This window comes from Anabrus simplex, chromosome 5 (genome assembly GCF_040414725.1).
Source record: "Anabrus simplex isolate iqAnaSimp1 chromosome 5, ASM4041472v1, whole genome shotgun sequence".
Lineage (NCBI taxonomy): Eukaryota > Metazoa > Arthropoda > Insecta > Orthoptera > Tettigoniidae > Anabrus > Anabrus simplex.
Genome location: NC_090269.1, coordinates 324,285,537 through 324,301,502, shown reverse-complemented (window position 1 = coordinate 324,301,502; position 15,966 = coordinate 324,285,537).

The following is a 15,966-nucleotide window of genomic DNA, read 5'->3' as shown; positions in this document are numbered from 1 at the left end:
CCATGTGCAGAGATCTGTACCCTTTATTTACAATCATATTTATGTGATTACCCCAATGAAAATCTTTCCTTATATTAATACCTAGGTATTTACAATGATCCCCAAAGGGAACTTTCACCCCATCAACGCAGTAATTAAAACTGAGAGGATTTTTCCTATTTGTGAAACTCACAACCTGACTTTCATCCCCGTTTATCATCATACCATTGCCTACTGTCCATCTCACAATATTATCAAGGTCATTTTGCAGTTGCTCACAATCTTGTAACTTATTTATTACTCTGTACAGAATAACATCATCTGCAAAAAAAGCCTTATCTCTGATTCCACTTCTTTACACATATCATTGATATATATATAAGAAAACATAAAGGTCCAATAATACTGCCTTGAGGAATTCCCCTCTTAATTTTTACAGGGACAGATAAAGCTTCACCTACTCTAATTCTCTGAGTTCTATTTTCTAGAAACAGAGCCACCCATTCAGTCACTCTTTTTTCTAGTTCAATTGCACTCATTTTTGCCAGTAGTCTCCCATGATCTACCCTATCAAATGCCTTAGATAAGTCAATCGCAATACAGTCCAATTGACCTCCTGAATCCAGGATATCTGCTATATCTTGCTGGAATCCTACAAGTTGGGCTTCAGAGGAATAACCTTTCCTAAACCCAAACTGCCTTCTATCAAACCAGTTATTAATTTTGCAAACATGTCTAATATAATCAGAAATTGTTCATGGATTTTATGATATAAATGTAACTCCGCTTCCTCTAAACAAATATTTGTCCCAATTTGTCCTCTTGAATTCCAACTTTATCTTAATATTGTGATCTTTCCTACTTTTAAAGACACCACACAAACTTATTCATCTACTAATGTCATTCCACGCCATCTCTCCACTGACAGCTCGGAACATGCCGCTTAAGACAAAGAATGTTACAAGTGTTTATTAATTTCCACCTATTCAATACAAAGTGAGTTCTTGTAATTAAGAATTATATTTTGTCATTAAATACAAGGACATGTTTTGCCCATTATATGGGCATCATCAGCCTTAAACTCATACCTGTAGGATAAAAATCAGGATCTTGATTGTTCTTAATTGAAGTTTCGAAGAGAAAAGTACATATCATAAAGTTGAGGATACTTGTTGTTGGTACTTGTTTAACATTTACATACTAAAATATGTCTCAAAGATGAAAGAGTAGGATGACTGTTGTTACAACACTCTTACAATAAAATCTTTTTTAAGTCTTACAATCAGTCCTTATTTATAACTTTTAAGAATGTCCATGGCTAAAACTGTGATATCAAGTTGCATGTTATAAATTCTATATGAACACTTTTATGGTGCATTAAATGGAACCTAATTAAAGACGCCCCATACTGGTTGAGGGCATAAAATGTTAAAGAACAAGAAAAGCTTAATCTTTAGATAATGATGTAGAAATGTGTGTTAGATCATTCCTAGTGGAGGTAAAGTTAGAATGTAAAGCTGTTAGACTGTTGAAGTTGTTAAGGTTGTTAAACTCGTATGTTAAGATGAATCAACAGTCTTCTTGGAGTTAGTTGTAGAAATGCGGAAGGGTTCTCGACTGTGTATAGCCGTATTTATCTTAGCTTGAAGGTGTGACTGTGGCTTCTTATATTTATGTAGATTAGAGTTTGGTTGTTGACTTTTAGGCCTGCTACTGAGCGTTGGAATGACTGACACTTACGCTTCTAGTGTTGTATCAATGTGAGATTAGGGGAGGGGGGTGTGGTAGATAGGATGGGATAGGCAGGGCATTATGTTTACGTGCTGTTGGTTGCGGGAGGCTCATGAAGGCGGACAGGGAGGGAGTCATTCCAACGCTGCCATAGCAACTGACCAACATCATAACAGTCGAAGGGGTAAGTGAATGTACACACAACTGATCAACATCATAATTGTTGTGTGTATCCTCCGCCGCCTGAAAGTTCCACAACTCGCACCCACTTTGGTGTTTCTGGAGACGACGAGGTGTGGAGAGCAGCATGCTGACATAATCGTGTGACTTCAGCCAGTGTGTATAAATTAGGCAACGTCTTCTCCACTCCAGGCACTCTGCAGTGTCCAGCGATCAGACTACACCATATGTCAGACATGGAGGTACCCTCTTAAAAACGCGTACTGAACAGGTGGACTAATTCTGATCAGCACGTCTCACCTCAGGACATCTTCGCCTCAAGTTATCCTGCCTCCCGTATCACCAACATACGTCCTGCCTAGCATTCTGCTACTCATTAACTTTGCTCCGAGTTCCCTTCAAGTTCTCAAACTTCTGCCTAGCAGAATGCTACCATGAACTTTACTCCAAGTTCCCTTTATAGTTCTCCAGACTACAGATACTCATCAGCTATCACGAACATTCAGTCCATTTAAAGATAAAAATTTCATTGTTCCGTATTGAAAAGTATCACAGTTAAAATTGAAATAATAAATAAAGAGGTTCAACCTATACAACCTGATACAACTTTGAAGAAAAACCCATTCTTCTCCTCACATGTTAAAAACCCAAAGAATAACCAACAAAATTTGGTTAAAAACAAAATTCATTCCTTATTCAAGAAAAAATCATTTTTAAACAACAGATTATATGAAACACATCTAGAAATTGCTAATCTTCTCCCGAGTGCACAATGGAACCTCTTCCTAACTCAAGAAGATAATAAATTATTTCATGAATTGTCAATTAAGCAACAAACCCTGGAGAAAAACTCCACATTCTTAAGAACAACCTTTCTTCACATAAATTTCAGATTAAGAACATTCACACACTCTCCAAAACCATTGAACAATTCCATCCTCCCATTAACAAAATACCAACAGATGAACAAGATGAAATCAGATATGAAGTAAGAAGAAAACTCGAAAAATCTTCATTAACAATAACAAAAACACTTCTCTTAATAATAATAATAATAATATTAATAATAATAATAATAATAATAATAATAATAATAATAATAATAATAATAATAATAATAATAATAATAATGATAATAATAATAATAATAATAATAATAATAATAATAATAATAATAATAATAATAATAATAATAATAATAATAATAATAATAATAATAATAATAATAATAATAATAATAATAATAATAATAATAATAATAATAATAATAATAATAATAATAATAATAATAATAATAATGCTCCTACAAACGATAAGAACAAGTCAGATTCAGACGAAGTTGATAATTTCTGGGACCTACTGGATGAAAAATTAAACAAAATCCCCAAACACCATGTCAAGCTTCTTTTGGGTGACTTCAATGCCCAACTAGGTCGTGAACAGAAGTACAAGAAAGTTATAGGAAATTACCCTGCTCACAAAAGAACCAATCCCAATGGCAAAAGACTGGTGTCCATTTGCGAAAATCACAACCTGCAGGTCATGTCGACCCACTTTCGCCATCTGCCCGGAAAGCAAATGACTTGGCGTTCTCCCATCCAAGCTCTCGGAGAGTTCCAAATTGATCATGTTGCAATCTCCAGGAGAAACAGCCCTGAGATTATGAATGTCAAGGTAAAGAAAGGCATCAATGTGGCCTCAGATCATTATATGTCTCTTATCAAATTCAAACCAATTCCCGCGAACACAAGGAAGACAACCAAACAGATCACATGCTTCGACAATGATAAACTTCGGCAAAGGGTCGAGGAGTTCCAGGAGAAGGCTAGACCAAATGACTGTGACTTTAACAACACCAAAATTCACCTTGTTGAGGCCGCCAAAGACGTTGCAGAAATCAAGAGAAGCAAAAAGCATGCCTGGTGGAATAGTACCTGTGAATCAGTTCTCCAAGAAAGACTCAATGCGTGGAAACAGTACTACTCTACGAAATCAAAAAATGATTGGGAAACCTACAAAACCCAATGTGCCCAAGCAGCTAGGGTGTTCAGAACTGAGAAACATAAATTCGAAAAATCTCTCATTGAAAAGATAGAACAAAACTTTAGGATGAATGAAAGCAGAGAGTACTACAGAGCCTTCAAACGCAAACTCACTGGCTATAAACCACCATCTCTATGCTTTGAGCGAAAGGACGGCATACTGGCGATGTCAAATGAAGAAAATTGCAGCATTCTGGCAGATTACTTCAAGAATTTACTTAACTGCTCTAAACCGCAAAGCGCCATTGAGACCAAGGAACCCTTACTCAGGTACCCAGATTCCAGACCACCCGACAGAGATGAAATCAAGCGTCACATTGCCCGTCTCAAAAATAACAAAGCGCCAGGGGAAGACTCAGTAGTAGCAGAACTATGGAAATATGCCCCAGAGGAATCACTTGATATCTTGCAAAAGCAAATAGAAGAAATTTGGAACAAGGAGACCCTACCCGAAGATAGGAAAATAGCTTTGATCCATCCGTTACACAAAAAAGGCAGCATGAAGAACATCAACAACTACAGAGGAATATCTTTGCTACCCGTGACTTACAAAATTCTATCACTTGCCATCCTGGAGCGTTTGGAAGCACAAGTCGAACATCAAATAGGTGAATACCAAGGAGGGTTCAGAAAAGGTCGCTCAACAGCTGAACAGATCCAAAATCTGAAAACGATCATCAGATATTATACACTAAGGTCCAAGCAGTATGTGACACTCTTGTGGACTTTAAGAAAGGGTACGACTCCATTGACCGGGAAGTCCTGCTAAACATCTTAAATGAATTTGGAGTTGATTTGAAACTGCTGGCATTAATTAGAGCCACCCTGACTGATACAAAATCCAAGGTGAAGTTCCACGGATGTCTCTCGCATTCCTTTGACATCAAAACAGGAGTCCGACAAGGTGATGGGCTATCCCCGATACTCTTCAACTGTGTTCTTGAAAAGACATCAGAACCTGGCGGGTGAGATTACAGGAAACCAACTACAGTCCGTTGAGAATAGGAACCAAGTCCAAGGGGATCGCAACAGACTGCTTAGCATTTGCCGATGATATTGCTGTTCTCTCAAATGACATAGAAACCGCTAGAGTTCAGTTGAAATTTTACAGGAAATTGCTGAACAAACTGGTTTGCAGATATCGTTTGAGAAAACAGAAGTAATGACTAACATCAAAGAGGCTCCACCAAAACTCCATACAAAATACGGGGACATCGCCCGAGTAGACAAATTCAAATACCTGGGTGAGATCATCATGAAAATGGACTGGACAAAGAAGCACTTCAGGAGCGAGTACGCAAACTGGAAATAGCCTACCAAACATCCCACACAATCTACAACAAAAAATGCCTTTCCCAAAACACCAAGATACGTCACTATGAAACAGTTCTGAAGCCAGTAGTTCTATATGCAGCCGAAACCCTGTCTCGAAATGCCAACAAGGGACTCCTTGAAGAACTGGAAAAAAGAGAATGCAAAATCGTGAGAGGAATCTTGGGATCAAAGTACAGAAATGGAATCCATCAAAAGAGATCCAACAAGGAAGTCTACAGCAAAATAGAGAAAATTACCGACACAATCAGAAAAAGACGGGCACGATTTTACGGTCATCTGAAAAGAATGGACAGAAGAAAGTTAACTACAGAAATTTTTCACTTTTTTTATTCAAACCCCAAAACCACAATTCCCTGGTTTAGAAATACCAAAGAAGACCTGCAAATGCTACATATCTCAGCTGAAGATGCTCTTAACAGAGATCTCTTCCGCAAGAAAATATTGACGAACGGGCTAAACCGAGACGAGCAACCGAAGAGAAGACATGGTGCCCCTTGGACAGAGGAGCATAAGCAGGCCCACTCACAAAGAATGAGGGAAATTTGTGCTCTAAAGAAGTCCAAGTTCAGTGTCAAATGCAACAAGACTTAACGTGGTCCTTGATGGCCCCAGCGAATTATATAATAATAATAATAATAATAATAATAATAATAATAATAATAATAATAATAATAATAATAATAATAATAATAATAATAATAATAATAATAATAATAATAATAATAATTTAATTAATGATAATAAACTCATTTTGGATCTTAAAAAGAAAATCAATGACAATAATCTCATCATCACCAAATCTGATAAAGGCAACACTACTGTCATAATGGAAAAACTGACTACTTAGATAAAACTCAAATTTTTTTCAGTGATTCTTCTTTTTCTATATTAAAAAAAGACCCAACCACGAAAATCCAATGCCTACTCAAACAATCTTTAAAAAACACTTCCTTTCTCCTCACAGATCAAGAAAAAACTAAATTAATAAACATGAAACCAAGCCTACCCACTGCCAAAGCCCTCCCAAAAATTCACAAAACTAACATTCCCATCCGTCCAATAATCAATTACAGACCCAGTCCCCTATACAATACTTCTAAATTCATCCAAACATTTTTACTAAAAAACTATTGATTTTTATCCAACAAATCTATCAAAAACACTTCTGAACTAATCAACAAATTAAAGAACTTTGATATCCAACCAAATTTTTCTCTCCATTCTTTTGACATTGTACACATGTACCCTAGTATTCCAATTTCCAAATTATTCCCCATAATAAACAACAACCTAAACAAATTCAGTAACCTGAGTAAACTTGAAATTCAAGACTTCATGTCTATTTTAAAATTGGTTCTCAACAATAATTATTTTACCTTTGATAACACCATTTATCAACAAGATGGCTTGGCTATGGGCTCACCAGCTTCAGGCATTTATGCTGAAATTTACCTTGACTTCTTAGAAAACACAAAAATTAATAATAATAATTTCTCTAACATCCTCTTTTGGGCCAGATATGTCGATGACACATTAGTAATTTTAAATGAAGAATCAAGCAACGCAGCCTCTACACTTCTTCATCTCAACAACATAGACTCTAACATTAAATTCACCCTCGAATCAGAACACAACCAGACTCGTAATTTTCTAGACTTAACTATCACTAGACATCCTTCTTCTTTATCTTACAAAATATTCAGAAAACCAACCCAAACAGCAACCACAATACAACAAGGTTCTTCGCACCCTCAAGCACATAAACACGCTGCTTATAACAGCTTAATTTTTCATGCCTTCAACACCCCTATGTCTAAAAAAGATTTAAATAATGAATTAAACACCATCCGTAACATCACTAAATTCAATGGCTTTAACAACTCCTTCATAAACCGTACCATCAACAAATTCAAATACCATCCTAAAACCACGTTATCTAAAGACATAACAAAACCAACTGCATTTTCCACTTTCACTTTCACTCAAGATGCTTATAAAATAACTTTTCTTTTTTAAAAACACAACATGAAAATTTCTTTTAGAACTAACAATAGAAATTTTGATATTTTACACAACTCTAAACCACTAAATAAATCTAATGCTTTTTCTAAATCTGGAGTATAGAGATTCAAATGTAACAACTGCAGCTCCTCCTACATCACACAAACTGGCCGCAACTTCTTAAACACTACTGAAAATGGCTTTATTCACCTTGACCAATACTTCAACCATAATTTCAATTTAAAGGACATTCCTGAAAAACCCAACATCCTTTTCGACTTCCTAATTCTTCTTCTCAAAAATTCTAAATTTCAAAACCCCAATTCTATTTTCCATGCCTTACAAAGTTCCTACGCACATTTTCTACCTCCAGTAACCCACCCTCCTAACCCATGCTAAACTACCCCTCCTTCATCTCCCTATCTTATCCTTCTTTAACACCATTTAACTTCATTCTCTTCTATTCTTCTCTTATTCCACTATTTCCTCTTTCTCTATTAATTTATCCTATCTTTCCTTTTCACCTCAAAAAAAAAAAGCCATCTTCATTTTGGTTCTTCTCATTCAAATTTAACTCTTGCCTTGCGCTGACTTCGACCACTTCAATAACGACCTGAATTTTTTACATTTAAAAAAATAGTGCACTTTGCATATATGTTTTCATTTGTTTCCAGTATTGCACTTTTTACTATATATTTTTTTCTCTTCAGAATTGCTTTTTTTCATGTCAACTGTTCCAAAATTTCTACAAGATCACAATTACTTATTCAATTATATTGAGTTATATTATATGTATCTATATATACTTACATTCCCGCAACTGAAGCAAATACTGGATCATTAAGCTATTCTTCATTTTACATTGGCGTTTGAAACCACAGTGCCTGATGTTGAATATATCGTGCTGATCACCAGGAGCTGGCAAGTTACTTCAATTGATCTACTCATCTTCAGCTTCAGCACGATTATGGATCTTCATATGTGTTCGATTGTGTTATGACTTTGTGCCTGACAGTGTATACAAGCTAGCTCATTTAAACATTCTCTGCTTTTCATAAACATTATAAGACTTTGCCTAACACTGCGTGTGCCATACTGCCGTTCAGAAAATTATGCACTGTTTCTTTTAATTGACTTACATTTTACTTCTTCTGAATTTTACAGTGTCTACCCCCGTCATTTTTATATCGCCTCTTCTACTGATCCGGAGTGAACTTGATCTTTTATTTTCTTTTACCTATGCATTGTTTTTCATGTTTTAATCGGCTGATAATGACCTGGACTAGGGTCGAAACTGGTACCACTTCTACTTATTATTAAATAAGAATGTAATCACTGCATTTCTTATTCTTTTGTATTGAATAGGTTGAACCTCTTTATTTATTATTTCAATTTTAACATTCAGTCCTTTGGACATCCTATCTCATCAAGATAGATATCATTGTACATATAAAAATCCAAGTGCATGAATGTATATATTTCTCAGATCAGTCAACTAGTTTACATTGTTATTTAACGTGTACAGCACTTCAAGCAGCAAGTCAAATTTCGTTCATTTTTGTACATACTGTGTGAATATTTACAAAATAATACAACTTTTATGTTGTGCTTTGTATATCGTGACTTTTGTATACAACACAACAATAATATTCAAAGGGGTAAGTGATTATACACACAATGTTTTTCTTCAAACTCATCCTTTCTTTAATTTTATTCCTAAATATTTTACTCTCCTCTCTTTACAGACAATACACCACACATTCCTCAGTAGTAGGCCTAAAAGTCAACTTCCAAGCTCTAATCTATATAAAACCCGAGTGTTCCCTTTCCACTATCAATATAAGAAGCCGCAGTCACACCTTCAAGCTAAGATAAATATGGCTACACACAGTCAAGAACCCTTCCTCGCTTTTACAATGAACTTTAAGAAGACTGTTGATTCATCTTAACATACGAGATTAATAACCTTAAAACAAAGACAAAGTCACCTCCGTACAGGCCATGAAGGCTCTTGGAGGAGTGGAAGGTAAAGGCTTAGAGTATGGTTCCATTGTATGAGACCCACATCAGGACTACTTGATACTAAAAGATCCAAAAGAAAGCAGCACAATTTTTTCTGGTTCCAACAAAAGAGTTGTGTTCAATCTATATTTCAAAGGAGGGGATGTTCCACCTGATCAGTACCAGATTTCAAGTACAATTATATTTTATTTTTAAAATACTAGTACTAGTTTTGACCCTTTAATATGGTCATCCTCAGCTAGATACATAAATTGTTAAATACTATACTAAAATAGCACTTTTTGATGTAAAATTTGTTAAGGAATTATTTAAAAGATCATAGCTGTTGTCCATAAAATGTTCACTACAGTTGTTAAAAGTGTGCACCAGCCGTTGTGAACTTTTCTTCACAAATGGTATGAATTTGTGTTGTGTAGAAGTATAGTATATACAGTGCTGTGGAACTTAACTTAATGCAGTTATAGTTTGTTACATTATAATATGAAATCGACCTGAGGTAACATCCTATGTTACTGTGAAAATAGTAAAAAAATTGAGAACTATTGCTAGTTAAGGAATTATCATTATGTGCATCTATTACAAGTCTGGATTGGAGTGAATGGGTGGATGTCTGAAAAGAAAGAAAAAGATCAATGTTTAAACTTACTCCCTTGGTTTCCTGTGGGTTTGTTTCCAGCAGCTGTGTTTGCATTGCACTGAGTGCTATCTGCAGCTCAGGGCAAGTTATTACTTGGATTGGCAGAGGAAGGATAGGGGAGGGGAAGAGGAGAGGAAACAGGTGGAGGAGGCGGGCGAGAGTGTTCATAATTTTGATTAGCGAAAGTTTTGGAGTAAGAATGAGCAATTAAAGGGATAAAAGTGTTAAATAGAAAGTTTGTTTTTCCTCTTATTTTGTTTAAATCATGGTTTAGGTTACTGTACTGACCTAGTTGTATGAATCATTTTCCCTTATATCACATGAGAAAAGAATAGTGTTTTGAAAGTGTTGAAAACTTTGGGCTGGGAAAACTTGGGAGTAAGGAGATGAGCTACTCAACTAAACAGTCAGTAGAGAGATGGGGTGATATGACATTAGTAGACAAATAAGCTTGAGTGGAGCTTTTAAAGGTAGGAAAGATCATAATATGATGGATTTCAAGAAGCCTGCCTGGTGGGTATGATCATTAAGGCATCAAGTCTACATGGTCTGACACTGTGTTTAACTGGTTCGAGTCCCATTGGTCAAAAAAAATTTCACCATCAGAGTGTTGGCCAGCAGTGTAGGAAAGGTGGCGGTATACAATTTCTAATCACTAGATTGCATGCCAAAAGCCTGGATTAAATTCCAAACCTCTTTGCAGTGTCCATATGGAGTGAGGGTATACTGTGTGATGCTGTTGAAAAGGAATTGGAGATTGGAATAATTTCTTGAGAGAAATGTTCAATAGATTTCAAAGTTCTTTGGAATTATTTAAGAAAAGACTACATAAAAAATTGGTAGGGAATTTGTACCTGGGCAACAACACAGCCTTAAGTACAATCAGTAATGACTGATGATGATAGACCAAGGGAGTTTTTGTTTTTATGCCCTTCGTGGCTCTTCCCTTTTTTCTTTTTTTGCCCATACCCTTGTTATTCAAAGGGTCAGACCTCTTCCATTTTTCCTAGTTGTACTTTTTCTTAAACAACAGTCTCCACCAGCAGAAGTTAGTAGACAAAATGACAATGAAAAAGTATAACTTCTATGTTACTCTTTCCTGTAACTGACCATGGGAGACGTGATAAAGAACGACATACATTACATACATACATTATTATTATAGACTGTTATGCCTTTCAGCGTTCAGTCTGCAAGCCTCTGTGAATTTACTAAACGTCGCCACAATCCTCTATTTGCAACTAGTGTTGTGGCCTCATTTAGTTCTACACCTCTTATCTTTAAATCATTAGAAACCGAGTCTAACCATCGTCATCTTGGTCTCCCTCTACTTCTCTTACCCTCCATGGCAGAGTCCATTATTCTCCTAGGTAACCTATCCTCCTCCATTCGCCTCACATGACCCCACCACCGAAGCCGGTTTATGCGTACAGCATCATCCATCGAGATCATTCCTAAATTCGCCTTTATCTCCTCATTCCGAGTACCCTCCTGCCATTGTTCCCTCCTGTTTGTACCAGCAATCATTCTTGCTACTTTCATGTCTGTTACTTCTAACTTAGGAATAAGATATCCTGAGTCCACCCAGCTTTCGCTCCCATAAAGCAAAGTTGGTCTAAAAACAGACCGATGTAAAGATAGTTTTGTCTGGGAGCTGACTTCCTCCTTACAGAATACTACTGATCCCAACTGCGAGCTCACTGCATTAGCTTTACTACACCTTGATTCAATCTCACTTACAATATTACCATCCCGGGAGAACACACAACCTAAATACTTGAAATTATTGACCTGTTCTAGCTTTGTATCACCAATCTGACATTCAATCCTGTTGAATTTCTTACCTACTGACATCAGTTTAGTCTTCGAGAGGCTAATTTTCATACCATACTCATTGCACCTATTTTCAAGTTCCAAAATATTAGACTGCAGGCTTTCGGCACAGTCTGCCATTAAGACCCAGTCGTCAGCATAGGCCAGACTGCTTACTACCTTTCCACCTAACTGAATCGCTCCCTACCATTTTATACCTTTTAGCAGATGATCCATGTAAACTACGAACAGCAAAGGTGAAAGATTACAGCCTTGTCTAACCCCTGTAAGTACCCTAAGAACTCATTCTACCATCAATTCTCACTGAAGCCCAATTGTCAACATAAATGCCTTTGATTGATTTTAATAATCTACCTTTAATTCCATAGTCCCCCAGTATAGTGAACATCTTTTCTCTCGGTACCCTATCATGTGCTTTCTCCAGATCTACCAAACATAAACACAACTGCCTATTCCTCTCGTAGCATTTTTCAATTACCTGGCGCATACTGAAAATCTGATCCTGACAGCCTCTCTGTGGTCTGAAACCACACTGGTTTTCATCCAACTTCCTCTCAACGACTGATCGCACCCTCCCTTCCAAGATACCATTTCATCCCTGCCTTCCCACTATACTTCACCATTTCAGGTCTAATTTCATCTATTCCTGCTGCCTTATGACAACGGAGTTTATTTACCATCCTTTTCACTTCCTCAAGCATAATTTTACCAACATCATTTTCCTTCCTCCCCATGAGCTTGGCTGTTTGCAACACCACCAGAATGATTTCTTTTTACATTGAGATGTTCAAAATATTCCCTCCACCTCTCCAGTGATTCCCTGGGATCTATTATTAGTTCACCTGAATTACCCAAAACACTGTTCATTTCCTTTTTCCCTCCCTTCCTAAGATTCTTTATTACTGCCCAGAAAGGTTTCCCTTCTGCTTGACCTAGCCTTTCCAGGTTATTACCAAAATCTTCCCATGACTTCTTTTTGGATTCAACAACTATTTGTTTCGCTCTATTTCTTTCAGCTACGTATAAATCCCTGTCTGCCTAGGCCCTTGTTTGGAGCCATTTCTGATAAGCCTTCTTTTTACGTTTATAGGCTGCTCTCATCATTCCACCAAGATGTTCGCCTTTTCCCATCTTTACACACAGTTGTTCCTATGCATTCCCTTGCTGTTTCTACTACAGCATCCTTGTATGCCACCCATTCACTTTCTATATCCTGAGCCTGCTTACTGTTTACTGTTCGAAACTTCTCACTAATCAAATCCATGTACTTATGTCTAATTTCCTCGTCCTGGAGATTTTCTACCCTTATTCGTTTGCAGACAGATTTCACTTTCTCTACCCTAGACCTAGAGACACTTAGTTCACTACAGATCAGATGGTGGTCTGTATCATCAAAAAATCCGCAAAAAAGTCGTACATTCCTAGCAGATTTCCTGAATTCAAAGTCTGTTAAGATATAGTCTATTATGGATCTGGTATCCCTAGCCTCCCATGTGTAGCGTTGAATAGCCTTATGCTTGAAGAATGTATTCATAACAGCTAAACCCATACTAGCACAGAAGTCCAGCAAATGCTTCCCATTCCCATTAGCTTCCATATCCTCCCCACATTTACCAATCACCCTTTCATATCCTTCAGTTCTATTCCCAACTCTCGCATTGAAATCGCCCATTAGCACTATTCTATCCTTGCTGTTGACCCTGACCACGATGTCACTCAATGCTTCATAAAACTTGTCAACTTCATCCTCATCTGCACCCTCACATGGTGAATACACGGACACAATTCTTGTCCTAATTCCTCCAACTGCCACATCATTCGCTCATTTACGTGCCTAACAGAAACTATGTTGCGTGCAATGGTATTCCTGATAAAGAGCCCTACCCTAGACCCTGCCCTTCCCTTTCTAACACCCGTCAAGTACACTTTATAATCTCCTATCTCTTCCTCGTTATCTCCCCTTACCCGAATATCACTTACTCCTAGCACATCCAGATGCATCCTCTTTGCTGACTCAGCCAGTTCTACTTTCTTTCTTCCATAAGCCCCATTAATATTGATAGCTCGCCATCGAATTCCATTTTGTTTGCCAAGTTGTTTCCAAGGAGTCTCTCGCCTGTCAAATGGGAGTGGGACTCCACTCCATTACTCCTGTAGGTCCGAGGCTTGCTTAAAATGTTCTGAGCTCGGTAAATTCATGAAGCAGGATGCTACCATGCTACCCTACTTGCACATAGTCCAAGTGAGGATCTCTCCTCTAACGGGTCATGGACCGCCGGTGAATTGTATAGTCCTAGCCGCCTGAGCACAAGGAGTGCCATGACTCAGAATATGTCCGAGATGCCCACTCCCATTCCATAGCAACTGGTATCCCGACTCTCAGGACCACTTACTAGGCCACTCAGCCATTGCCCATGGTTCACGAACTAGGACGTGACTACAGTAACCCACAAACATGAACAAGAACGACAAATCTATTATAAAATTATCAGCTCTATATCATTTTCTTTCAAGATAATTAATTGTTCTGACCTGTTCAAAATCTACTGGATGTAGGCTTTCTCCTAGTTCTTCCTTCTGCTCCAGTTGTTGTTGAGCTCGAGCATTCTGTGTCTTCAGCGTGCTTGTACGCAAACGTAGCTTTTCAATCAAAAATTCAGCATTCCTGAGCCATTCCTCCATATATCTGCAAATTGTCTGCATGTTATATGGTAACATTTCATGGAATGCAGAAATTCAGTATCATGTACATGACCACTCACTACAGGATAAACATACCTTATGAAACGTTCAGCTGGCAAGCGACCTGTGAGATGATTAACTTCTTGCTCTGTGATGCGCCCCAGTTTTTGTCCTGCCTCTACTATCTCTTGTAACATTAGTTTGGTCTCTTCTAACTGTGCCTTTACACTGGCACGGGTGTTTTTGCAACGAGCCTGTAATTTTGCAAGGTCACGACGGAGTTCATCCATTTCTCGAAGGGTCATTTCTGCCTTCTGCGGGATGTTGATCCTAAGTTATGAAAATGATAGCTGGTGAAATAACGATTTACAGTTTATAGTCACTAGAAATGAGCAATATGAACTTTTAAATGAGTCAATGGAGTGGATATGTGGGAAACTGGGAGTGAGATTTCTAGATCCTAATGGGTGGGTAGAAGATAGGGATTTGTGCTCAGATGGCCTTCACTTAAACCACAGTGGGACATATAAGTTAGGAAATTTGTTTAGAAGGGTTATAGACAGGTACATTCAGGGAAAAGGAGGGGCCTAGGGAGCGGTGATATGGGTACAGGGAAATGGAACTCAAGTAGTGATGACATAAAAAAAGTTAGTGCTCAACTGTGGAAGTATTGTAAAGAAAGGAATCAAACTAAGTAATTTAATAGATATATATACTTACCAGATATTGTGTCTGACTCTATGGCTAAATGGTTAGTGTGCTGGCCTTCGGTCACAGGGGTCCTGGGTTTGATTCCCGGCAGGGTCAGGAAATTTAACCATCATTAGTTAATTTCTCTGGCATGGGGACTGGGTGTATGTGTCGTCTTAAGCATCATTTCATCCTCACCAAGACGCGCAGGTCATTACGGGCGTCAATTCGAAAGACCTGCACCTGGCGAGCCAAACTTGTCCTCAGACACTCCCGGCACTAAAAGCCATATGCCATTTCATACCAGATATTGTAATAGGAATTGAATCATGTCTGAAACATGACATAATACATGCAGAAATATTCTCACGGAACTGGAGTGTGTATTGTAGAGATGGGATAGGAATTTTAGGAGGGGGAGTATTCATTATGGTGAAAGGAGAATTTGTAAGCTACGAAAAAATTGAAGATGACAAACATGAAATTCTAGGTGTAAGGCTCATTTCTAAAGATAATAGGCAACTTGAAATCTTTGGAGTGTACAGACCGGGAAAGGGTAGCACTGACACTGATTCAGAATTATATGATAAGATAATCAGCTATGTTGGAAACGATATGGAAAGGAAATCAATAGTAGCACGTGATCTCAATCTACCAATGTCAATTAGGAAGGTAATGCGAACGACAGGAAGCATGAACAACAAATGGCAAATAAGTTAATATGGGAAGGGCAGTTGAATCAGAAAGTGATGGAGCCAACTAGAGGGAAGAATATCCTGGATGTGGTGCTGGTAAAACCAGATGAGCTCTATAGAGAAACTGAAGTAGTAGATG